The following is a 27147-nucleotide window of genomic DNA, read 5'->3' as shown; positions in this document are numbered from 1 at the left end:
TAGACCCTTCCTTATTTCTACTCCTTTCCCTTAGTTTTCAACAGGAGTTGATTATCTTTTATCTCATGATCCAACTCTGTGGAGTGGTCTCTAGGTTGCACACACCCTGAGTGTGAGCTAATGGAAATGTTTTGGAGACCACTGATCCAACTCACTCTAGACTTAGGGCTGGCCCACTCCATCCAAAACACTCGAGGGCCCTGATATCTTAGTCTGCTCAGTACAAAACCACACAATCTCTCTGTATCCTGCCAAAGCAATTGTGAAGTCTTAAACCCTCTCCTCAGACTTCAGATAGCTCATGTATCAGGGAGAGACATTTCAGAGACTGGTCAGGATACTCAACTGACCAGAGATTAAGAAAGGGAAATTTCGGATTCTTGCACAGTGAATACACTGTTGAGCCAAGTACAGAATTTCTATCTTCTCCTCTCTGTTTATGGATAAGTCATTCTTTTATTTCTTCACTTATATGTGAAAATTTGTTTTCCTTAATTTTTCTGTGTTGCTTGTATTCCTATCACCCTTTCCTGTACTTACTGTGTATCTCCAATAGAAACAAACTGAACTTGTTTGACACAATTGAAATTATTAGTTTGCTAGAATTTTTCCACTTGATTTACCAAGATACTCTGCTTATAGCCAAATAATTATATAGCAATCTATGTTGCAGCAAAAGGAAATAAACAACAGTATGTTTCTTAAACACTTACATAGAGAGTTTAGATGTACATTTTTAACCTCCTTTTCTCTTTTTCATCTAATTTAAGGTGAGATTCCAGGACCTTTCTCATGAAAGAGCCCCAGAGAATGTGTCTGCTAAACTCGATAGAGTCACAAAACTAGGTTACAAAAGAGAGCATGGCTCCAAAATAAATTTAGACCCAAAAGTGTTGATACCACATATACTGACACATTTGTCCAACAGTTTTCCTTTGTTTATTTAGTAGGTCACTAGAGAAGGTGCTCTAATCTACTAATAACAGACTCAATCTGCCATTGTCAAAATTATCAACAAAATAATAAAACGGGTTAAATACAACCACAAAAATTTTCTGCAAGAACCAACATTTCTTTCTACTTGAAGATTCCTTCAATTAAGGTGGTAAAAGAAATTCTCTGGAAATTTAGAAAGGTGCATCTTTTTTTTTTTTTTTTTTTTTTTGAGACAGAGTCTGGCTTTGTTACCAGGACAGTGCAGTGGTGAAATCTCGGCTCACTGCAACCTCCGCTTCCCAGGTTCAAGTGAGTCTCCTGCCTCAGCCTCCCAAGCTAGGACTACAGGCACGTGCCACCACACCCAACTCATTTTTGTATTTGTAGTAAAGATGGGGTTTCACTATGTTGGCCAGGAGGGTCTGGATCTCTTGACCTCGTGATCCGCCTGCCTCGGCCTCCCAAAGTGCTGGGATTACAGGCATGACCACCGTGCCCGGGCCAGAAAGGTACACCTTTAAGTCACCTTTTAGAGTACTAATCCTAGAGTAGAATTTTGTTATAATGAAAAGAACTTCACAGGGGACAAGAAAGCCATGGGAAATTCATTGCAGAATCCAAAATCTGTCACTTCCTCAAAGGATGGGTTAGTCCCAGCAGTACAGCAGATGATCTAAGAGCATCCCCACCTTAGGGGAGCTGAGAGGGTGGCATTGACAGCTTCAGTGGAGTCAAGGTGGTCCACAGAGGTACAGTCAGTGGCAATAGCAGTGAAAAGTGGTTCAGTAGAGCCATCCACGTGCAGCTTTTCAGTCTGAATCTAGACAGCTTTTGACTCTTAATCCATGTGATGCAAGTTCCCGTGCAGGATGAGGATGGAAAGATACTAGGGAAATAAAAGGCCATGTGATAAACATCATGAGAAAGGGACAAAGCATGTGCTGAAAGGCTTTCAAAGCCACTTCTGATGAAAGTGATGGGGAAGAAGCAGCATTGGAAATGGATGTTGAAAGATAGGTTTGATTTCAAATAGGGTATGGGGGAGGGGCCACTCCATACAGAAAGTGGGTAAAGCTGGGGAGTGCAAGGATGTTCACAGCACCTACAATTGTCCACATGGTCGAAAAACAGGCAGAGAATTAGCGGCTGTGAGAAAATGAGCAGACCAAGTAAAGAATCACTTGACACGTAATGTTAATTTTTTGAAAGTTTATTTAATAAGTAGGATTTTTAAAGATCTTTCTGTAGAAAATTTTTAAGGTCTTCCTTCCTTCCCCCTTTTATACCTCCCCTTAGGTATAAGATGCTGAAATAAGGGGAAATATGTTTTACATTTTTTATACCTTCCTAGACATTGAGAATAGAGTTTGGTTTGAAAAAGTCAGTAAAATTCAGCAAGCACAGGTACGAACATTATAAAGATGATTCATACACGGCTCCAGTCTTCACAACTAGTGGAAGAGGCAGAGCTGGAAACAGATGAGTTCAATGTCATCTTTTAAAATGATAGAGCTATTCATGGGATGCTGGGAAACGCAGAGGGGCACTAAATATTTATGCTCAATAAATAGTTGTGGCCTAACTGTGTGGGAGTGTTTGGAGATCTAAAGGTAGCATGAGACATACAAATGTGGAGTTTAGTTTTAAAGAGGTCACCTAGAATTGCCCCATTTATGAAAGACCCTGGCCCTACCTCTGATTAACTACATGAATTTCGGCAAGTCATCCTTCTCAGAATGCTTCTTTTGTTGACAAAGTTGCATGACAATGATTTCTAAGTTTAAATTTTGAAAAATTTGAATTTTATGCCGGATGGATTTATTATTTCCCTGGGTCCAGACCCCTTTCCCTGTTGTCTTACACACCCTGTGTTCTAGGGCTGTATGGTGTGTACCCCTATAATTCTCCCAGACTGCAGGACACAATGTAAAAACTTCAATCCCCTCTTTCAGCAGACAGAAGGGAGGGTCCGGGTGGTGTCTCAGTAGGCTTTGTGCAAGCAGTTGGCTCACTCTTAGGCTGGCCTGAGGCAGCAGCACATCCTCACTCTCATGTGCAGAGATCTAGCTGTCCCAGTGCCCTGCTTTGAGTCCCTTGCAGCCATCTGAGCCACTTCTCCCCATCCCACCAGCTTACAAGACAAAGAGACTTCTGTGCTATGTCTAATATTATCTGGTCCATTTTGGAAATGATACTAACATCGCCACAACTCCTCCCTCCAAGGGAAACCCTCATAGCACTATTTAAATTGCATGAAGAATCAAGCCCTGCTGAACTGTATTCATAAATCAACTGGACAATGCTTGGAACTTTAGGAGGAAATAGGGAGTCAGAGGTGGGAGCTCTAAAAATCACCTTACAAGACAGAAAGGGAAAGAGAAGGACAAGAATGAAGCCTCAGGAAAGAGTTAGACTTGAGCTGGCAAGAGAAGCATAGAAACCTTTCTTCTCAGAGCCGAGTTATTGTTGGCAAGCACCAGAGCTCTGCAGCAAAGACCTCCCATGGTGTCCAGCGGAAAAAATTGAAAAAAAGATGGGAGCACGCGGGTGTTTTTATTTTAATTAGGGTTATTTATAGGGTAAAGATTGCTGTGTTTACATGGGTCTTTCTCAGTGGTCATCGTCAGCTTTTTTGGTCTTCTCATTAAAGAAACAGAGAAGCAACCTAGCCGCTTCTGGTTAGCACCCATCTGAGATTCCAGAAACCTCTGCTGAGTCAGGTAGAGATTGAGCTGAGTCTTAAGAAGCAAGAGTTCTGAGACTCTGCCACTTCTGCCCCAGGGAAGATGCAAACTGCTGACCTGCCCAGGGATGGATGTCCCTAGGAAGGAAATCTCTGGTGTCAGTCTGGACTGCCAACCAGGAATTTTGGCAACAAGGAGAAGCAATTGCAAATTGAAATGTCTCTCAATGTGGAAGCTGAGAAGTCTGAGTCTGAAACAACATGGGGAGTAAAACCCCCATGTCTTCCCCTACCCCAGTCTCCTCCAGGGTTTGGAAAGAGGAAAGAAGGACCTCTCAGTGTTTTGCTGTTTATCACAAAAAAGACTAAGTAAAGGAGTAGGAAATCTCAATGCCAGTCCCAACTCTGCTGTAAGTAGGAGTCCTGGGCAAGTCACCTCTCTTCTCATTCTATAAAAAAAAATGGGCTTCTATGGACCTCAGCTTCTCTTTCTATAAAATGAAGAGGCTTGGACTCTGGTGGCCTCTAGGAGTCTTTGCTGTTAGATTTTATGAATCAGGGAGTCTTATGAGAAGAGGTCAGAGCTGCCTCACTTACTATTTCTTCAAAGCATCTTTGGCCAAGGCATTGGATTTCTCAGCAGGCCCTTGCCCAACAGCCACTGGACTGGTGCCTACTTCTGAGGAAAAGGGTAGGAAAAGCAACGGTAGCTCCTCAAATCTACAGGAGTATTTTCCATACATTAATATGGAAAAACATATGCCACGGACTAGGCCCCAGGGAATACCTTAGCTTAGTGATTGACAAGAATAATTATTTTTTTCCACTGCAGAGAGAAGTTCATGTGTCTTGAAGGGTAAGGAAGGTAAAAAAAACATATTAACCCAATAAGCAGACACTCAAATGTATGAGCATAATCAGCAAGGTTTGATGTACAGGGGCAAAAAAGCAAAGGAAAATGAGCAGTTGGGGCCCTCCATTCCACAAAAAAAGCCCCTGAGAGTCCCTCATTTTCTCACCAAGTTTCTTATCCTCTCCACACCTCAACTCTGACTGCCTGTCCATTAAACAGCCTCTAAATACTCCTTGCCTTTGCCTTGGGCAATGGTGGAAAAAACTAAGAGAGGTGAGGGATCAAAAGGAACAGATCTTGAGAAATTTATGAACAATTAAATGAGAATTGACAGAAGAAAGAGAGAGGAAATTTCCACGGGAAGAATTCCTCTACCTGAACAGGACAGAAAGATAATCTTGTGCCTTGCAGAAAACCCCAAAGCAGACTGAGCTTCTCCCTACCCCTTGCTCCCTCTCAGCAGGTCTTACCCAGGCAGCCTATTCTTCCTTCTCCCGTAACGTCTCACACACATCTCCCCTTTCCATTTCTTAGCAACCATGTTAGCAAGTGACTAGTGACCTCCCCATATCCTTACACAGATGTGAGCAGTTCACACTGTCACGCTGACTGCAAACAGACTTCATTCTGCCTGTCTCTTTCAATCTATTTAGCAGGGAAAGACAAAAAGAATGGTGAGAAACTACTTTTGGGACCCAGCAACTGGCCAGGAGTTTCAGATTCAGAACAAGGCTGAGAAGAGGTGGGAAAAAAATTAGCAATGCTATAATTAGCTGATGGGTACTGTTGTATACACCCTTCTTACAGCAAGAAGAGCCCTCAGCGATTTATTGTGTTATTGCTAGGCATTTGGCTCATACCAGACAGTTTGCTTCAAGATTTTCTCAGATCTTTTGTGGTTCCCATATGCTGAGAAAGCCATTCTTTAAGAGCAGAGCTGTTATCCATTCCTCAAGTTGTGCAATCATCAATTTCCAAAGCCAAAGCCCATTGCTGCCTTGCCAGATTTCATCTGACCCTAAACAATTAAGGGGCTAGCATTGGTCATTTGCATGGCATTTTGGATCCCAAAAAGAAATATGAAAAAAAAATCATTCATCCTTGAGAGGTTGACTGAAACAATCTTGCAGCAATTTTTCAGCTCAGCCCACAGAATGCTTACAAATCTCTTCTGACACTAGACATAGGCCAGTAATGATATATCTGATAGAAATTGCCCAAAGAAGTTCAGTACTAAAGCTCTGAAATTGAACCCAAATTTAAAAACACCACAGCCTGATTTCCTTTCAGTCCAGCCTAATATTTTTCTAGCTTTTCTTCTGTTAACCAATTTTGAAACAGCTGGCTTAATGCTAGAATAGGTCCTTTATTTAGTTTACAAGTTGGAGGAGGGGTAGTGTTACCCCAAGAAGCAAAGAGACTTCTGTTTTCAAACCAAGACCCTTCTGCACACAACACTAAATCAGGCCCACTGACCATCTAGGCTTCCCTTTTAGAAATATTCTGAACTGGAGATCCTGCAAGACATAAGCCCAAGGACCAAGGGTCATCTTTATCATTTTTTTTTCCTGTGTGGATCAGTACTAAGACAGCTCTCAAATGTGCCTTGTTACATTTTTGTTCCTAAGACTTCTCCTTATATTTTCTACACTTTTTCTTCTTGGGAAGCTAGAGGCTTCATTCACCATCTCCCTGTTCCTAAGATGGACGTCAATCTATTAATATACATTCTTCCCCTTTTTTTCTTAGTCCAAGACTTTCTATATTTCTGAATCAGCAGCTGTACACATCTGGCATAAACAAGACTATTTTTTAATTTGTCACTTCCTAGTTTTCTGAAAGATAACAGATTCTGTCAATTTCAGCAACCCCCCCCAACCCATTCCCTAATTTTTTCTGCCATTGTTCCAGAAAAGAAAAGCTTAAAAAAAATTGTCAAATCACTTTTGCTAATCCTACTGTAGTAAGAGGATTTACTCCATGGTTTAATATCCTTCCAGTTTGACTCTGTAACACTTCCTTCTGATTCTTCTGTTTTTCTTAGAAAAGAGGTTTTGATTTCATCTCAGTTTTACTAGGATGAAGACGTTTTGCAGCCATTAGCTTTCTCATTGCAGGATCAGTAGTACACGTTCTTGATTTGTCCCCTCATGTCCATAGTAGCTTTTGATCTCTTAATAATCTTGAAAGTGGTGACGTGAAGGTGGCAGCAATTGGAAGAGAGCTTCCGGCCGATGTTTCTGTTGCTTTTCTGCTCTTTCAGATTTTTCTGTCTTCTGGAAAATTTTGATCCCTATGAAGAATGGAGCCAAACATTCACCTTATGATTCAGCCTTCACACACCATGTTTTGTGAAATTGTATCTGTGCTGAGACATTGCGCACTCATTCTTTTATCCTTAGCATTGATATCATAATACTATTGCATCAAACTTGGCCTCCTTCCAACCATTGTGAGACAGAGAAGTCACATGAAGGATATGTGATTCCAAGTTAAAAGAGAATGATGATAATGTTGCTTCTCCGTACATAAGTCATACCCATTCCCACTAACTACCACTATCTCAAACATCTCTGGTGAGCAGGAAGATAAGTAATGCTCAGCTAAATGGCCTCTCATTTCAAGAAGTAGAGAGATCTACATTCAAGGACACTTTTTAAAATGGACAGATCTTGAGATCGTAATGGAATGTTGTCTGTGGAATAATGTCGTCACCCAGGTGAATTTCCTTCAATTTTTGTTTTCACATAATCCCTTCTCTACCATCCCTTGATCCTTATGGCTAGATTTAAATGAAAAGAATACAGGACCTACTATAACCTACAAGTCCAGATATAATCTGACATCTGGCTATGTCTCCAACCACCTCTTCTATCCCTCTTCCTGTCTTAATCAGTTTTTGATGATGGTGGTCTGATGTTTTTTCCTACCACAGTCCCTAGCAATCTTCACACATACTGTTTCTTCAATCAGAGATGCTCTTCACCTTCTCTAAACTGTAAGCAACTCCTACACATCCTTCACTTACAGAGACACCATATCTTCCACACAGAAGTTCCTCAGTCACCTCCAGACTAACTCTCTGCTGGTGAGCAACTGTGGCTTATGTTCCCACATACCCATTCAGTCTTCTCTTAATAAGCATATTCCCTCCTTTCTGGGGGACTCTCTGCCCCTTACTCTTGAACCACATCTCATTTTGGTGAGACCTCACATGGCACAGGCTTATGCCAAATGGTGGTTGGTATGAAAATGTGTTCATTACCCAATCAAACTTTTTCTGAGGATGTTGGAATAGAGATCTTATTTTTCCCTACTGTCTTGGAGCTGGAATGTGAGCTGTAGTGTCACTATATCTACAAGAACCTTCTGAAAAGGGTCTTAGCATAGTAGACACAGAGCTGTGAAATGGAGAAAGAGATGCCAGATATAATTGGCTATGGAGTCCTGTTGTCAGAGGAGCCTAAAGACTTCAACTTATTCTAAAATTCTTCGTTTATTTATTTATTTAGCATACATCAGCTTGACTTGGATTTTCTCTCATTTTAAAAAGAAAAATTATCTGTTGCACACTCTGAGTGCCCTGAATCTTCTCACATTTTGGGGTTCATGATGAGGGTAAGCATTTGTTCAATTTCCATCTCTTTCATACTAGATTGGAAATTCCATGGAAGCTGGAACCCTATGTGAGGTGTTGTGGGATTTTGACCCTATGTCATGGGTGTCGTTTCCTATAGTTATGTGGCTGGCTTTTAACTAGTGCACCTTGTAAACGCCTTAGGCTTTGGAAGTAAACCATATGGTATATTGACCTTTATAAGTCTCTATAGTTAATGGCAGCTTTGTTTGCAAATGATAGCCTTTGAAACATTCAGAAATCTAAGCAAATGCCAACTAAATGGGGTGGGGGGCTTAGTAAACCTGTGCAAGCTGTGTGTTAATTCTGGCAAGGATCTGATAAAAGAAAAAGAGTCTTCCTGTTACACACATTTAGACACTGTGGCAGAACAGGGAGGAGTCGAGGAATGTCGAGGAAGGGATGCCACAGAACAGTTGTTTGCTGTCTCAACTGTGTTTCTCAGTCAAGAAAGTGGCTCTCTACTTTTAACTTCAAATGCAGCTCCTTTACATTTGTGCTACAGAGCACTGTTACATGAGATGCTAGCTTTACACTTTTAAGCCAAGAATAGTTAGTCCTAGATTAAGTGCCCATAATTTCGTTCATTGTTGATATTATTATTTTGAACCTCTTTTAGAGCCTGGAGAGGAAATAGGGAAGAAATAACTTTGAATTCAAGTGGTTTATCCACAGATCCGAAAGTCACCACAGAGTAAATTGCCTTAGTTAATTATGTAAGTTTAGAAAAGGGCCTTTTCCCATAGAAGAGTAGGGGATTGTTTTAGTAAACAAAGAAAACAAATGAGGGTTCTTATTTTAAACATACCATTATCTTTGGATGATACAGAGGAAAAAAAAGATGAAATTATTGTTAACCTAAAGGTCAGAAGCAAAATTTAAATCCTAAAATACTTGCTGTCTCAGAATCAAGCCTGCTCAGAAAAATCTAAGAACTGGAGCAGTTTGAGAACAAAGAAACAAACATGTTTCACTCAAACAAACAGAACAAGAGGAGAAATAAAGTATTAAGAAAAATCATCCAAAAATAGGGGGAAAAAAATCAAAGAAGGGTGGGTGGTGTTTCCTTTCAACATCGCGCTGGAGCATTGTTTAGTAGGCCCACCCACGGATTCTTTCGTTTCCTAGGGAATTTGTTTATGTTTGTCTTCTCTTTTATAATTTTATTAGAGCCCAGACATTGTAACGTTTCAGGTTAACTTGCATATTTCAGTCCAGTAGAGAAGACAATCCAAAAGGTTATAATTTTATTCCCCTGTAGAACATTAACCAATTTAATGCCTGTTTTACTTATTTTACTTAAATGCCAGTAAATGTCCAGTTCCTCAAAACTTCCCTCTTCAAGTAGTTTTACCATCTTACTGATTCCCTTAATAACAAATGAATATATACTTAAGAAGTAGTCCTTCCATATTTGAATGAGAGTTCTGTTTTTAACTTTCTGAAAATTAGACTTTAACAGTTTTGAAGGTCCCATGAACTACCCATGGAATTCATCTTCCAGAGCCAGTTAAACTGTGTTGCCTGAAAGTATATCTCACAAATTGTTAAAGTCCCAGAATGTCTTTTTTGGGTTCCTGGAGCAATTCCCAAGTGGCACCTAGAAGTTCGCCTATCTTGACTTTTTCTGGTCTTTTTCTCCTGATTTCACATTTCCAATTTTGTTTCTTTACTTAACCAAGCTTGGCTCTGGGTGTGATTTATCTGTAGCTGATGTGGTATTCCCCATAGATGGCAACAATGATTGAGAATCTAGTTTTATCATCTGACTATTGGCTGATCTCTTGAATAACAAGAATCTAGTCTCTCTAAGGTGACTAAGAGCAGATATTATGGTTAATAAATGTTTGTTTGTCTTTTTGACTGCCCATGAGCTCAAATAAATATTGTATGTCTTCCAAAAGGGAGAACAAATCTTTGAGATTCAGCCCGGGAGTGAGTTTTTGTGTTTACTTTGACACGTATCTGAAGCTGTAGAACCGAAACCATGGGCTCTCTGTATAACTGTAAGTGAGGAAAGCGTTTACGTCTCAGTATGTAAATGTGAAATATTTTTCTATCTCTGGACTGTATTAAGAAATTAGGTCATAAAGTATTTTAAATTATATGTTGTAATTAGTTTAGAGACAATACGTGCTTACATAAATCTAATATTTTCCCAGAATTCAGAATATTTTCCTAGAAAATAAACTAAAATTTTAATACTTTAAGTGTATTTTTATATAATATACTTTAAGCATTTTTTTAAAAAGTATAAAAAGTCCTTTTTGTAGAAATAATTAGCCCAGAAGCATTTTTATGTAAAAATCCAAGTTTACTTAAGGTGAATTTTTTAATAGATCAAGCTGGTTTATTTGGCCATTTTATTTGAAAATAGCCATAGATGTAGTTCCCAAATCTTATTAGTGTATTACGTATAAGTATATATCTTAGTTTTATAAGATTTGAGTTGTTTTCTTATAAAATGGCTAGTTATTCTGAACTTCCTAAATTTCTTATATTGACTTACTGATTAATTAGCTAATATGACTTCTACAAAATCATGATTGGGAAAATTGTAAAATTATGTTTTCAACCAAACTGAAACACAATTTCAACAAAGTTTTTAACATATTCTATATTGTTTCTACTTAAAAACAACTTCCAGGATCCTTAGTTAATTTTAAGATGGACTAATATTAAATCTAGTTAATTAATGGCTAATCTTTGGATGCCTGGTTAATTTCCAAGTAAGATAGAATATTGGAACATTGATCACAGTATATATATCATAATATATATACTTTGTGTCTTATTTCTATATGTTATGGAATGGCTATACCTTTGGGTCACATTAATGAATATGCTCTTTTTTTTTTTTTGCCACTGTAGGGGGTCTTTGTGTGGCTATAGAAGGTTGCATTGTGCATGTCATATCCTTGCAAGTCTGCTAAAATGCTTGTGTATGGACAATTATTAATCACCTACCTCTCAGGTTTTTCCTGTGAAAGTTGAAGATAGCCAATTTAGTTACAAGTTATAGTAGTATGGGTGATTGATACTATTCTAGCAGAGATACTAGTGGGAAAATAAGATTATGTTTGCAAAGTGATAGAATGTGTTTTAGTTTATCAACGAAAAGATGATAGTGGTTTTACCCTAAACTGAAGTATCTGATGTTTTCAGAATATGACCAAGAATAGTGAAAGGAAAACTTAAATGTATTTTTTTAAATTGAATGCAAATATAAACTTGTAAAAGTTTTCTAGAAATTTAGTTTTAAATCTTGTTTAAAATAATTGCAAAACTCTATCTAATAAATGCAATAAAATATGTTAAATTTGTGACAGTTTGTTGTTTTTTATTCATAATATAACTTTTTAAAGAGAGCTTGTGCATCCTTATAGCTACTGTATTAATGAAAAATTAAAATTAGGATTTCATTCTATTAAAATTACAATTGATCTTTATATATTTAGTTTTCTCTCAACAAGAGGTAGAAAAGAGTATTCTTTCCTACCTATGTGCCCTGTCCAGATAGTTTTGTGGAAAGAGTTGTCAGATCAAGAATAATTTTATGTAGGTAAAATGTCATTAATATAAATGTTCACAAACTGTTCATTTTTTGGATTGCAAGTGTCTGGAGATTTACAACGTCTTCACGCCATGGTATGTTCTTACCCTCGGAGAAACATTGATCAAACCTTATGAAATAGTTATGTATTTCCCCCTAATAGAGAATATTACATTCTTCCATTTGGATATTATTGATGACTGCAATAAATTAGCAATACAGCCTGTGTTAATTTAATCTCACCCACTAATATTTTCTGCTTTCCTCTGATGCTTACCTGAGGCTGGATACCTATTCTGTCTTCAGCAAAGGACAACCTTACAGCCTCATACAAAGACTATACTATGTACTTTTAATAATTGATATTTCAAGGAGTAGAAACTCCGAAGCATGGGCTTTAGAAATTAAGGTTTACAGGGCTTATGCAATTGTCAGACTGTACCACTGGCCCAAGTGAGGATTTCCAGGAATCGTTTTAGTTCAAAAGCAGATAATATCATCAACATGCTACCCCATATATAGCAGTGCAAGAATTAATTATAGGACGGAATGAACTGATAAAGAAGATTTAGTTATGGTGATTTGGTATATCATTTAGTTTTTAATATTCAATATTCTGATAAAAATATGAAAAGACCTTTCCTTTTCCTTCATAATCTATCTCAAATTTTCAATTTAACCAATTCTGGTTTTGTAAACTAAAATTAAACACTTGTGAACGGTAGCTGATTCTCAGTGGCCACTCAGAATTTAGAAATGATTTTGAGGCTTTTTAGGCCATATGGTCTCTGTTGCAACTAGTCAACTCTGATGAATATATCTAAATTTTCAACATACTGGAGAGTATATCTAAATACTAAATAGTCATAAATTATATGCAAACAAATGAGCATGATTGTGTTTCAGTAATACTTTATTTACAAAAACAGGTGATGGGCCTGATTTGACCCAGTGGGCCACAGTTTGTCAACACCTGATCTAAAGCACGCTAAAATTTTTCTATTTGCTACCCTGGGATGTTGAATGTTTCAGGGCCAGCTTAACTTCCATGTCCAAGGTATATGAAGCATAAGCTTTCCTTGGAGAACTTTTTAATGGGCCTTTGGATTGGTGAGGCTTTTTTCTTTTACCTCCGTCTAATTGAATATTTTATCTTCTATGTGGTAGAGGCTAATAAGCACCAGCCATCTTCTACCCAAGTTGGAATTAATTAAGAGAGAAACACAGAAGCTAGACAAGTGGGGATCAAAATGTCAGTTTTATTACAGATAAAATCCATTTCAGAGAATGCAACTGAGGTTTGCAGCTAGTGACCATGCATGTAATTTATTCTGAATTAAACAGACCTGCTCACCCAATCACAAGCACATCTGGACACAGGCCTCTCCACATGGACCTATGTGAGTAAAAGTTAGAGTGCAAAGCAAAAAGGATGTGTACACTGCAGCAATATCTCAGGGTATGAGGCAGGAGAAGGCTGAATTACACATGCCTAAGTTTGTCTCCCAAATTCTCAATTGGAAAACATTATTCCTCCTTCCCTGGAGAGGTTTTTGAGTTGGGAGACTAAAAAGCCAGGAATCTTTCTCTACTAGAGAGAGATTTACCCATAATGAAATACAAACGGGGAAAAAACGTTTTCCTCCAACACCTAAATAACTTCTTATTCTTTTATTCTCCTGATTAAAATATTAAATGACTCCTCTTTCCTTAAAAAATTCAGTTCTGATACCTTATCCTGGTATTAAAGATGCTTCACTCTCTGGCACTAAACTACAGGTTTTAATCGACTTACAACCTATGCAACTTACGACCATTCGACTTTATGACCACAATCGCTAGCCATGACTGCTCCGCATCTGGCAGCGCAAACGTTGCCCAGTTGGGCATATGACAGTGCGGACCAGCTTCCAGCAGCACTACCATCTCCTCGTGCACCATTTCAACTGTACATATAGCCTACTCAACTTACGGCCAAATCATGTTACGACCAGTCTGCCGGTCCCGATCGTGATAAGTTGAGCACTAGCTGTACCACTATCTAGTATGACTCTTCCTTTCTGACCAGATAAGTCTACTTATAACGTCTATAAAAAGGCACTTATATTTTACCTCCTTGTCTTTGCCCAGGCCATTGCTTCCACCTGGGATGCCCTCTTTGTTTTACTTGATTCATATCTATCTTTTAGTGCCCAGCTCTAGACTCTGTGAAGCCTTCCTTGATCACTCTGGCTCTCAAAGACCTCTCTGCCCTTGAACTCCTAAAGCCCTTATCATCTGTATCTTAGGCATTTGCAGTTGGTGTTGTTAATTTTGCATAATTATATCCTATCTCCAAATTGAGATGTTCAGTTCCTTGAGGATCGGAAACATTTGTGAGGCATCTTTATACGCTCAAAGCAACTAGCACCATGATTTCACATAATGTTGGCATTCATATGTTTCTCATGGATCATATACCCTTTAAAATCGTTTGTTAAATAATTATCTAATTATTTATATTACATTATAAATATATAACAACTAGGACTTCTCACTAATCCAGACTGGCTCCATTAGCAAAAATTAATGAGGATGTGCTCTATTCAACAGCAGCACAAAAACACATCTGAATACGTTTCATGTGTTTTTGTGCTGCTGTTGCATAGAATCATGAAACAAATTTGTAGTTGGTTGTTCCAGTCTGAGGAAATGTGGGTTGCTGAGTTTCTTACTACATCCTTCTCATGAGCAGCTTAGATTTCAAGGTTACTTGCTTCCAGAAATAGAAAGGGAGTATTTAGACTCTTTCCTTCCCTGTCAAGAAACTCTGTTGAGTCATCTTTTGGCAATAAAGCCAAAATAATTTGTAAGTGTTAGAACATTTGTACAAACAGTTCCTCCAAATAATGCAGTTGCATAAAACAGTAATGTTAATTAGTCTAAGCAACTTTTTTTAAAATTGGTAGTTCTATGCAGATGTGGCACCACCCTGATAAAAGAGCTTTAGAAATTTGAAAAAATGTTTCAGTTGTCCCAATATCGAGAGGGGATGCCACTGGCACTTATTGTGAAATGGCTAGGGATGCTAGATATCCTGCAGTGTGTAAGGCATGCTTGTGCAATAGAAAATTGCTCCATGTTCTAACTGGTCTTCAAATTTCTCCAGTGATACCAATGCGCAACCACCAAGGTTGAAAATCTCTGCGTAAGAGAAAGGCAAGACTTAGGAAGTTGTTATCGCTTGTTATTCGGGTGAGAGCTGACAGTAGCTTGAATAAGTGTACTTACTTAGTGAATTAATGAATAAATGAAATTAAACTCCAAGGAAGAGGTTTAGCATCTGCAGGAAGACTGCCTTGTATCAAATCACAGCTCCAGCACCTACTAGCTGGGGAAACCTCAGTACATTCTTTCATGTCTTTGTGTTTCAGAGCCTTCTTTCCCAAAAATGAAGATAACAATAATACCTACCTTAGCCGCGCATTATAAAAACTAATGCGTTAATGCTCGTAGAGCATTTATCATCATGCCAGGCAAGTGATAGCCACTCCATAAACGTTAACTACTGAGATTGTTGTTAAAAGGATGATGTCTGGGGCAGTACAGTATCTCATGGAGAAGAGCTCTCATCTGAAAATGAAACTCTATTCTAATCCCAACTATGCCCTGTACCTCTGACTGTGCTCATGTGGTTGCGATTAAGTCAAAGCCCAAGCTGGGACCAGATATTGTCCATTTCATCTTGGCTTGTCATCCATCCTCCTCAGGTCTGCCTGGTGCTCTGACATCTGGCTTCCACTCATCTGGGGGAGGACAGGAGGAAGCCAGACAGTCGTGAATCCTCCTGTCTGCTCACAAATTTGCAGTCTAGGGAGGGCTAGAGGGAGCTGCTGTCAGAAGATATGTGTACCTCAGTAGCAGAGGCTGATGCCCTTGGGCTGTGCCAGAGCTGAGGGTCAGCTGAAATCCTTCCAGAGACTGAAGAACCCAGTCATGGCCTGGTGTTCCCTAAAAACTCCCGTGCGACTAAAAGTGAAGCACCACAGGGACAAGCAGGGCCATTGGAGCCTGAGCCTGAGCCATTTCACGTGTGCATACAGCCACGTGGGAACAGAGGGAGAGCTCCGTTCTCAAGAAACACCCTGATACGTAAAGAACTGTTTTGACTAAATTACATAGTTAAAATATGGCCTAGAAAGAAGGCAGAACACTAATGAATCAGGGTGGTGATGGTGATGGTCTTCGAGTGGTAGAATTAGAAATGTTTTTATTTGCTTCATTTTCACCTTTTTGAAAATAAGCATACTATTTTAACAATCAAAAAAATGGAAATTTACCAATGAAACATTAAGTATGTCAGGGAGTTCCCCTTCATTCTTAGCCTGTGAATTGCTTCCTGTAACCCTATAGTTTAATTTTGGAGAAAAAAAAATTTCACTTAGAGCCAATCTCAGTTTACCCCACTTAAGTAGATTAGACACATACGTGACCCAACCAAGCCACTGCAAAAATGTCCCCAAATCTTGCCACATATCTTCTCTAGGTCAGCTCCTGCCACTTAAAATTTCTCTTGCCTATTGCTTAGGACAGTTGGCCAAGATCTCACTGGTGATGTAAAAGTTGAGTTGAGTCTCAGATGAGACACATAGTGCTATTATTACATATAAAGTACTTAGCATGGTTCCTGACTAAACAGAGATTTGAAGAAATGTTATTAGCAGAATTCCAGTGTTTCTCGCCAGAGCACACTTGATGTTGACTGCGATCCCTGAGCTCTGGTCCTCTGGCTGATATGAAACACAAACAAAATTAAAAGGAAGTCAAGTAATAAAAACAGACCACTGCTGGAACGCCCCTTGTTGAAGTCACCTAGGTGCTATTGACAGATCCTAAGTGTTTCATGAGTGATACTGGTAAGAAGAACTCTTTTCCAAATTATCTCCCCAGGCACCTCTGCCTGAAATTGGTGGTGGTAACAAGCAGAGTTTGGAACAAAGACCTGGGTCTGGACCTCTCTTCCCTGCTTACGGTTATGTGATCCCGAACAGGCTACTGTCTTAGGGTTTCTCCTCTGGCGCTGGGGCAGTGGCATCTGCCTCACAGAGCCCTCGTGTGAATACTAATCCATGACGTCACGCTGCACATGCCCAAGATCGGGCAGGAGGCCCTCCTTGTCACTTCTTCCAGGCTCTGATGGAATGGCAGCTCACTAACAGCCTTGCTGTAGTCGATCTGTATTCGGCAGAGGCTCTCCTCTAGCTCAACACATACGCACAGTGGCTCTCTCTGGCCTCCCGCCCTGCTTCACTGTTCCCCAGTGTCCTTATCTCCACCTGAAATTTCTCATGTATGTGTCTGTCTAAGAATTTAAGTACCATGAGGGCAGGGTGGTCGCATGTTTCAGTCACCTCTGACTAGCACGTGGCACGCAGCACAGCAGACACTCCATACGCATTTGGAATGAATGAATAAGTAAGTGTCTGGATTAATTAACCAATATTTCAAGGGAGAGTGTGATCCTTGGGAAAGAAGGATAGATAACACCACAGTTGGCTATAGGAGGATGAATAAGATTGGTCTTTGTCAGTTAATTACTCATTGATGTAACATTGGCTGGTCAATTGCTCTCGAGCCTCAGTTTCCCATCTCTAAAAAGGAGACAATGCTGCTTACCATACTTAACCCAAACGGCTAGTTGGAGAATACATTTCAAACATGGAAATAAATCTGCTTCGAACACTGTAACTCATCATGTAAAAAATGAGAAGTTGGATTTTTTTAAAGTAACTTAGCAGTTAATTTGTTGGGTAACATCCTAATAATGTTCCACGTGGTATGGGTCAAAGGAGGATGTCTCATTTGGGATCCACATCTGATTTTAAACCTTGCTGCCTCAACCTGACCCACCCAACACAACCTCACTCCCTTGGTCCTAGATTGGCAGCCACACAAGCCCTGCTGATCGTATGGCTTCAAGTCTCCCATCCGCCCTGTCAAGCAAGACGCCCTTGGTACAGCCAGCCCTGGAGCCAGCCCAGGCCTTGTAATGGGATACAGAGCTCGTCTCCGGGTGCAGCAGAGTTTGCGTCAGGAGTTGTCACTGTCTGGTGGTTGCCTGGTGACCCTAATGGAAAATGAGCAGAGGCAGCCCCTACCACAGAAACCACTCCCTCAGCTGGCAGGCTCGTCGGAAAGCCCAGTGCCATGGGAGGGGGAGGGGCTGCCACAGAGAAGCTGTCACCCAGGCGCCCTGAGTAGGTGGTGGCAGGGACGGGGAGGGAAGCACGCAGAGCCACAGGAGGCCTCGGCAGTGGTGCGGCTCTCCCTTCTGCATGAATTATTGCTCATGCAAGATGGGGGAGCCCAGCCCAGTAATCAGTGCTTCTCCCCAGGCCTGATGTTAGGTAAAAGCCCACAAAAAATCCCATCCATGGTTGATGCTCCACGGCTCCAAACACAGCAGGGTGCATTCTCAAGTTGTCATGAGGAGCTCGCTTAAACTAGTGGCACTGACAGCTACAGTCCCCATGCAAGGAAGACTGGACATGCCACCCGCCCACAAGAAGCAGCACACCTGGGACAGGAGGGACTTCTTGGTCTATAAGAAAGAACCCTAAGAGGAGAAGAGGACTGGCTGATTGGAGAAACAGATGGTGAGCTCCATCCATGGGAAAATAAATGACAGCATGCATTTAAAAGAGATTGGGCCCCGGAGCCAAATCTGCTGAAACACCAGCTTATCAAAAGTGCAGAAACACTGGGTGCTAGACACGCTATCATGATCTCTCCCATCCTGGCTTCTCTTAATCCCGAGATAATAATACCTGTAGCATTAGAAAGTCTTGCTTGAGAGATGAAGAAATGGAGGCTTAGAGGGGTTGAACAATTTGTCTGAGGTCACACAGCTACTCAGTCACAGGATTTAACACAGGCTCTTCTGATTTCAAGTCTAACATTCCTTCTTTTAACATCTTGAGAGAAAGTGATTTTCCACCAGCATGCCAACTCTCTTTCTCTCCTCTATTTTCCCTCCCAAATCTCTGGCAAGTAGATTCAATATTGTCTTTTTATGATCTCGAGAAATCAAGAATTAAGCTCATTCATTTATTTATTTGTTTATTCATTTATCCACCCAATACCTATTTCTTGAGTACCTACCAAATTCCAGGCACCAAGCTAGGTGCTAGGAGTCCACAGTGAACAGATGTGGTCCCAGTCCTCAGGGAACATGAATGATGTTTATTTATTCCTCTAAAAGAATAGTTTACAGAATTGTGAAACAGCTCAGCACAAAAGATATACCAATTACCCACCTCTGTACTGTGTCCCCCACGTTGCTACTCCTGCTGTATTTAGAAAGAAACACGATCTCCATTTTATTCCATCCTCCTCTGTTCAAATCACTTCCTCAGCAGCCCATCAGTGACATTTCCAATCCTGCTACTGTCTGTTCAATGAAAAGGTGATGAGGTTATAAAAAGAAACAAATAACTAATAATGTGTAAATACGGTGTGTATGTGTATGTATATATATATGTGTGTGGGTGTCTGCGTGTGTGTGTGTCTGTGTGTGTGTGTATATTTATATATATAAATCCTGAAGAGGTCATCCAATGACTGTGTTACCATCGCGACATAATGGCTTGAGTGCAGTGAAGAATGGCTGAGGCGGCAGCTCAGCTGAGTCTCATTCATGAGAGCCTGAGTCCTGGAGGCCCTGCCAGGAATTGAGCCCTCCCTGTCTGCCTCCAGGCCTCAGTTTGGAGCGGTCCTCAGGTTTCTGGGTGCTTCACTTCATTTGTACTTGGCTGAAGACAGCTTCCTGTTTCTAAGAAAAGACTACTTGGATGTCTTTTGAGGGCCTTTGGATAGCAAACCCTGCTGCTGGCCTGGGAGTGGCCAAGGGGCAGCACCGGGGGGAAGGGAAGCCACCAGGGAGGGTTTGTTCTCATTAACCTCTTCCAGCCCGATGGTGTTCTGGGACTCGCAGGGTGAGGCAACTGTGAACATTTGTCAGATTGGATGAAAGATGAAAAGCAGCTTACGCTTGAGCCAAACATGCCTGAACTTTTGAAAAACATCTGGATTTGCTTAGCCTAAATGAAAAGATCTCATGTGACAAGGACTACAGAAAGAAACCTGTGCATCCAGCACCTAGAAGCACCTGGAGAGACCCTGCCCTTTCTGTCTCCCGCCACAGCTCTATCCAGCTCTATCTTTCCCTTCTAGCTCGGAGTCCCACAAATGGCTTTTCCAGTGATATCACATGCTGTTGCCATGGAGGCAGCTGTTATGGCCAAACAGAGCTGTCTGACCTTCACCTTATGGCTTGCAACCTGTGCAGAATATGGAAGGAAGTCATTCTGTGGCCACAGGCCTCAGTGGAGCGCACTGGGTACAAATACAATGGCACTGCTGGGACACACCGTGGTGGGAACAGAGACCCTGTGATGGAGCCGGGAAGCCCTCAGGAGGGTGGGGCAGCACAGCCTCCTGCAGTAAGGCCATCCAGACCCTGATGCAAACAGCAGCTGCCTCTCCTCTGCCACTGCCAGCCCAGCCCCACCCACGCTGGACTCTGCTCCCCTCTCATCCCACTCCCTCCAAGCCTTGGTGAACCACAATTAACAGCAGTGCTGGCAGTGCCTTCCACAAGCTTTCAATGGGAGAAACAATACGCTGAAGGTTATGACGGCAAGCTCTGGAAACCCAGCCACCGGGTTCAAATCTGGGTTCCACAACTTGCCAGCAGTGCGACTTTACAAAATCCACTTGGGATCCCTAAAGCTTCAGTGTCCCAATGTAAGACATGCCAGCCCTCGCCAGGTTATGATCTTCCATTGAGATCATGTAGGTAGATTCCTCCTAACATATGAATCTGATCATGTTGTTGCCCCATTGAAACACTCCAACAGTTTCCCACCACCAGGAATAAGATCCTAACCATGGCCCACAAGCCACACCCATGGGCAGCCCACAAAATTCAACTCATGGCCGGGCTCGGTGCCTCAGGCCTGTAATCGCAGCACTTTGCGAGTCGGAGGCGGGTGGATCATGAGATCAGGAGATAGAAGCTATCTTGGCTAACACTGTGAAACCTGTCTCTACGAAAAATACAAAAAAATTAGCCAGGCGTGGTTGCATGCACCTGCAGTCCCAAGCTACTCTAGAGGCTGAGGCAGGAGAATCACTTGAACCTGGGAGGAGGAGGTTGCAGTGAGCCGAGATTGCACCACTGCACTCCAGCCTGGGCGACAGAGCGAGACTCTGTCTCAATAAAACAAAACAAACAAACAAAAAACCTCAACTTATGCCCTGGTCCACTCGTGGATCTGCTCCGACCACCCACCCTGCCAGGCCCTCAACTCTGCCTTTTAGCGTGCTCTGCACAGGAGCGTCAGCCTGCTCTTCTCTCCCCAGGGACACGCCCACCCTCCATTGTCACATTTCCATCTCAGCACAAGTCACCTCCTCAGCAGGGAGCCATCAATCTAAGGCTGCCATGTTCCCCACCCCAGGACTCTCTAGCCCATTTTCTACGTAATATTCTTTTTTTTTTTTTTCTTGTTTTGAAACGGAGTCTTGATTTGTCGCCCAGGCTGGAGCGCAGTGGTGGGATCTACGTCTCCCTTCACTGCGACCTCCACCTCCTGGGTTCAAGCGATTCTTCTACCTCAGTCTCCCGAGTAACTAGGATTACAGGCACCCACCACCATGCCAGGATAATTTTTGTAGTAGAGACAGGGTTTTACCATGTTGGCCAGACTGGTCTCAAACTCTTGACCTCAAATGATCCACCTGCCTGGGCCTCCCAAAGTGCTGGGATTACAGATGTGAGCCACCATGCCTGGCCAGTTTTCTCTATGATATTCATTAATGTCTAAAATCATCTTAATTATTTTTATGATTATTTTGTCTGTTTCTCCCAGGAGTAAATAAGTATCAGGAGATCAAAGATATTGTTTATTTCAGTTTCCAGATCAGTGCCTAGCACACAGTAGGCATCATATGTGTGTGTGTGTGTGTGTGTGTGTGTATATATATATATAATGTTTTATTAAAGTATTTAATGTGGTATCTAGTAAATATTAGCTGCTTATGTTATTAATAACATAATTAACATATATCATTAATTAAAAACATACTATTTTGGGTTTTTCTGTTTATTTTTTGTTTTTGTTTTTTATTTCACTTTAAGTTCTGGGATACATGTGCCGGATGTGCGGGTTTGTTACATAGGTATACATGTGCCATGGTGGTTTGCTGCACCTATCAACCTGTCATCTAGGTTTTAAGCCCCGCATGCATTAGGTATTTGTCCTAACGCTCTTGTTCCTTTTTACCCTCACCCCTGACAGGCCCCAGTGTGTGATATTCTCCTCCCTGTGTCCATGTGTTCTCCTTGTTCAACTCCCACTTATGAGTGAGAACATGCGGTGTTTAATTTTCTGTTCCTGTGTTAGTTTGCTGAGGATAATGGTTTCCAGCCTCATCCATGTCCCTGCAAAGAACATGAACTCATTCATTTTAGTGGCTGCATAGTATTCCATGTGTATATGTGCCACGTTTTCTTTATCCAGTCTATCACTGATGGGCATTTGGGTTAGTTCCAAGCCTAGGTGACTTTGTTATAGTCACCTCCTCCATGAGAATAGTTCCTTACAATTTACAGGACATTTTGAATTAAGTGAGATCATGAAGCATGATCTTATACTGGCCTACAAAATGGCCAGCATTATGAGTTTTGCTTGGTAGATGGAGCTAGGGAAGAAATGACAGTGTGCTGGACTAGAAATCAGGCCTCCAAGTGACCAGACCAGACTGGGGGTCTTTGAACCATCCATATTCCCTGCCTTCAAGTCATATCATGTTTCAAATCAGGAAAAAGATATGCCCACCTCTGGAGGAGCCCCCTGGAGAATGATGGGAGAAGCAGGCTGTAGTGGGAGGGCCTGGCCATCTTCAAGCTTGGGTTCCTGACTGGTGTCATCTTGGCCGACGCAGGTTCCCTCCACCTCAACTGCTTCCTTTTCTAGAGATTCCTCCTCCCCTGGCCTCATTTGGTTTGAGGAGGTGGAGAAGATATACAAGTCACACATGCTCCTAGAGAGCGCACTGTGAGCGCCGGGCCCTGAGAACGCAAAACTTGCCTAAAGGTCACAGCTCCAGAAAGAGGGCTGGGAGCCTAGTCACCCACTCGTTCCCTTCTCTTCCCTCCAAAACGTCAACAGAGCTTTCCCCATCCACTTGGACCTACACAGTGTTGGGGGCGAAGGCAGAGAGGAAACCACAGATCTAAAGCTTGTGTGTGGGTTGAAGGAATGGGAGGTCCCTCCTCCAAAGCTTGGGATTTTTTAATAAGCACGGTCCAAATAAGGAGAACGGCAGGCCCTGCACAGGGGTAGCTGCTCATAAGCTGCCCCACTGGGCTCTCAGGGTACCATGAAGGATCCAGTTCTCCTCTGGCTGAGCTCTTTGATCCCAGGACATCCTCCTTTGTTGGCAGGAGACGTTTTGTGACTGTTTTCTGTCATGCCTTGTTTTCTTATTCTTTCTGTCACATATTTCTAAGTGAGAGGGAAAGTTAAAGCCACGGAATCGCTTATCCTCTCCTCCCTCTGCCTTTTGGTTTACTCAGAGAAAGTCATATTCTGACATTCCCAGGAGTATTACTACGCCTCATATCCTGACATTCCCACGAGTATTACTGTGCCTTTACCCATTTTCAGTAGGTGATGATAACCAAGTGCACCCTTTCCCTTTTCCACCCACATCCAGCCACTGAAATGGAATTAACAAGGGTAACAGAACTACATATATCATCAGTAGTTATTCCTGGAAAGATAGAAGAAGAAACATACTAAACATTCAACTCCTGGGGACCTTCCTGCTTGGAACTCCGAACAGCAGTCTTGTTCACTAATTACAGAAGTAAGGATATGTTAGGTGTTGCTCCAAGAAAGCTGTGAGCTAAAAGTTGCCTTACATTGCAGAAGTCTCAGTTTCCAGAGAAGCAGCAGACACCATGGAGTAAGTATAGACTCTGCAGTCAACCAACCAGTCACTAGGAACAAACTCAGCCACTTAGTTATGTGAATTTGGGCAAATTTTTTAACCGCTCCCCAGCTTTGCCTCAGTTTTCTCATATGCAAAATGGGTATATTGAAAGTACATTGTTCTTAACATTGTTGTGACAATTAAATGATATAATTTATGTAGAGTGACCAGCACCATGCCAGACACATAGCAAGGGCTCTACGAATGTTAGATGTTGTTGTTGCTACTGTTATTTGGTATATTGGATAATACTGCTGGATTCAACATGTTTGTGCATTTCTGTCAAATTCATGGTTGAGAGTATCCAAAAAAAACCAAACAAACCAAAAAAAGTCTATTTTTCTTAGCCCTGTTGTGTCTCTGCTACAACTCGTTCTAAGAAAAGTTAGAGGTAGGTATGGTGAATTGTCCCAACAACAAAGCTTTAACCAAAGCGACAGGGAGATTCTCAAATTTCCATTTAACAGGACTTCCACCTTTGTCTGTAGTAGGGGCAGTGTTATCTATTCAGTTCAGTTTAGACACACAAGCTGCCTCCTGACTTCCTTCAGGTTCTAATATTAGCCATTTTCCTCTTCCTGTGATTTCCACCAGAATATCACCTGTAGTCACGTGGAGACACTTATTCTCAATGTTAAATGGAAATTTGGGAGCAGAGGTGCAAGCACGAAATTCTTCCTTGGAATTCTATAAAACAAACAGGGAAGGCACTTGTATATGGCAGCCTCAAGTGCTGGGCTGCCAACAAGAGCCTCAGTTCAAATCATCTCATTTGTTATTTTCATAATCCCTCAATGTTTTCTGGAAAATACATTTTCCAGGATGTTCTCACACTTGGATGTAGCACAGAAATCCTTTTTTATATCATGTGAGTCTCAAATTTAGTCCATTAAATTGAGCCAGTCCATTAATGGAAAGAACCTTGGATTGAGAATTTATTCTACTGTCACTCGAGGAATTTAATGGGCTAAGAAAGAGAAAAAAAATTACAGATAATATCTAAAGCCAAGCACTACACCACAAAAACCCATCCCAGATGAGTCCAAGACCTCCAGAAAGAGCCACCAATGCCTGAAGTTCCAATTAAAAAAACAAAAAAAAGCATCCTTCAAGAATGATCGCATTCATAACAGAAAATTATTACTACCATCATCCCTGGAGACTCTCAAAGCAAAATCTATTATCCTAATACAGCATCACTTGAATTATAAAGGCTGATGAAACCAGACTTAGAGATTAAGTGATGTATACACAGAGTTGCAGCATCTATCAGAGAGCTCAAACTAGAACTTGATTGTCATAACAGGTTCATTGCAATTTTTGTTGCCTGTGGAACTTTGTGCCATAACCTGACTTTCCCACTAAATGTGAAAGTAGCTTAATTAAATAGAAAGCAGCTTAAACTTAAAAGGCAGTATTGATATACAGAAGTGAAGTTTTACCACCTGTGCTACAGAAGCTGTCTAGAAGATGGCATTTCCTGTTACGTGGCTTTCAGGATCTCACAGCCTCCTCTGCCTAGTGCAACTCCCACTGCGGCCAAGTCATTTGGGCATCCTCTCCCAGCCCCTGTTTCCTTTCCTGTGAAGTGTGTGGGTGGTAAGGGCAGAGCCCTGGGGCAGACATGGCCTTTACAGAGATTTTCTCATGGAAGCACAACAGCCTTGTCCTCAGTGGAATACAGCAAGAGAGTCCTCGAAGGTCTGTCAGGCTTAGCCATTTAGAGGTTTGGACCCCTGACTTCTGCCAGGAGTGGTAAGGAAGGGTCCCAGCCAACACCAGCACACACACCTCCACACCCTCAACCTCCATTCATTGTACAGAGCAGAAACCAGACGCAGAGGTGCTCCAGGCCAGCTTTCTTCACCAGCCTTCACCAGCAGCCTCTGCTGGATTTGGCTCTTTCCAGTGAAAAATGAGCCTGAAAGCCCTGGAGTCTTCTTGGCGATTTACTGAGAATTTTACTTCCACATGGGCTTTCCAGCTGCAGCCAACCCCAAGAGTCAGAGGGAGGAAGAGGAAGAAAATCATAAATGGATAGTACGATGAGAAACAGATGTTTGGAGCCTTCGCTGGAAGGGAATTCTTCAATTCTACTCCCTTTCTTCGTGAGATGAGAAGGCTCGGGCCCTGATGAGCAGTTTCTCACTCTACCTACAATTCACCTCCTTCCCCCACCACCAGCTCCTCTCAAGTGTCACCTCTCAAGGGTCTTCCTGGCCCCGCCACGTGGGCATCAACCTTATTGGGTGATTTGTTTCTGACTTTAGCTAAAATAAATGAATGCTAGGTGTTCTGACCATAGATACATGCTAGAAAACCTGCTGCCCTCAAAGTGCTCACCAACCAACGAGGGAGACCAACAAGTGAATAAGCAGGTGCAAGAGTCTGCCCTCCGACAGAGGCAAGAACTGGACCCTGAAAACCCACAGGAGGGGCAGTGAACACAGCTGTGGCTCAAGGAGGCACTGGAGGGTCAGAGGACAGCTCAGCTGAGTTGTAAAGATGCTAATCAATCGAAAGTGGATAGAAGTCACTTTGGAAGTATTAACCTAGCAGGCTTCAAGAGAGTTGTATATCATTCAGTGTAACACACGGGTTGAGAGCAACATTCCCAAAGCTAGGTTGCCTGAGCTTGACACCCAACTCAGCCACTTACTAAGATATCACATCAAGCAAGTTACTTCAGCTCTGTGCCTCAGTTTCCTATTTGTAAAAGGACAATATGAATGCTTATCCCATAGGATTGTTACAAAGAGCACGTGAAATAATACTTAGAAAGCACTTAGAATAGTATCCGGCATATAGTAAGTACTATATGTGCTTTTCAGAAAACATGAAAAATGAAGGAAATATTTTGGGCCGACTATATATCAGGCAATATGCTAGGCCATGCGGATATTCAAATGGAAGTCATCATTCCTCTTTGTGAAGAGGTCACTACGAAATGTGGTTGAATTATCAATGAATTATGATGCGACATCTTAGAGGGTAAGACAGATGTAATGATTAGTGTCACCTCCTCCTTTCCACTTCCAGATGCCCAATCCTAAAATCTAGGAGCAAGCATAGACCTTCTCAGCTCCCCTATCTCCCATATTTAGTTGCTGTATCCCAGCGTCTATCTCTCCAAGGTCTCCTGAGTTCCCTCCTTTTGTTCCTATTTCCACTTCTTGCTCAGGTCCCTTGTCAGCTCTCACACAGACGTCTCCAGGCCTCCAACCCTCTCTCACCCCACCAAGTCAGGTTTTTACTGCTGCTCACATATTTTTGACTCCTACGTTTTTTCATAGCATTCCTCAACTCAAGATTCTTAATTGGTCCCCCATTGGCTATTGAAAAGTAACTGAATTCCTTAACCCGGCAGATCCCTTTGTGATCTGATTCCTATTTTCCTATCCAGTCCCAGCTCTGGGCACCCTCATTGCCTCCACTCGGTGGATACA

The sequence above is a fragment of the Cebus imitator genome, unplaced genomic scaffold (assembly GCF_001604975.1).
Source record: "Cebus imitator isolate Cc_AM_T3 unplaced genomic scaffold, Cebus_imitator-1.0 Scaffold0, whole genome shotgun sequence".
In the NCBI taxonomy this organism is placed as follows: domain Eukaryota; kingdom Metazoa; phylum Chordata; class Mammalia; order Primates; family Cebidae; genus Cebus; species Cebus imitator.
This window is presented reverse-complemented; position numbering follows the sequence as displayed.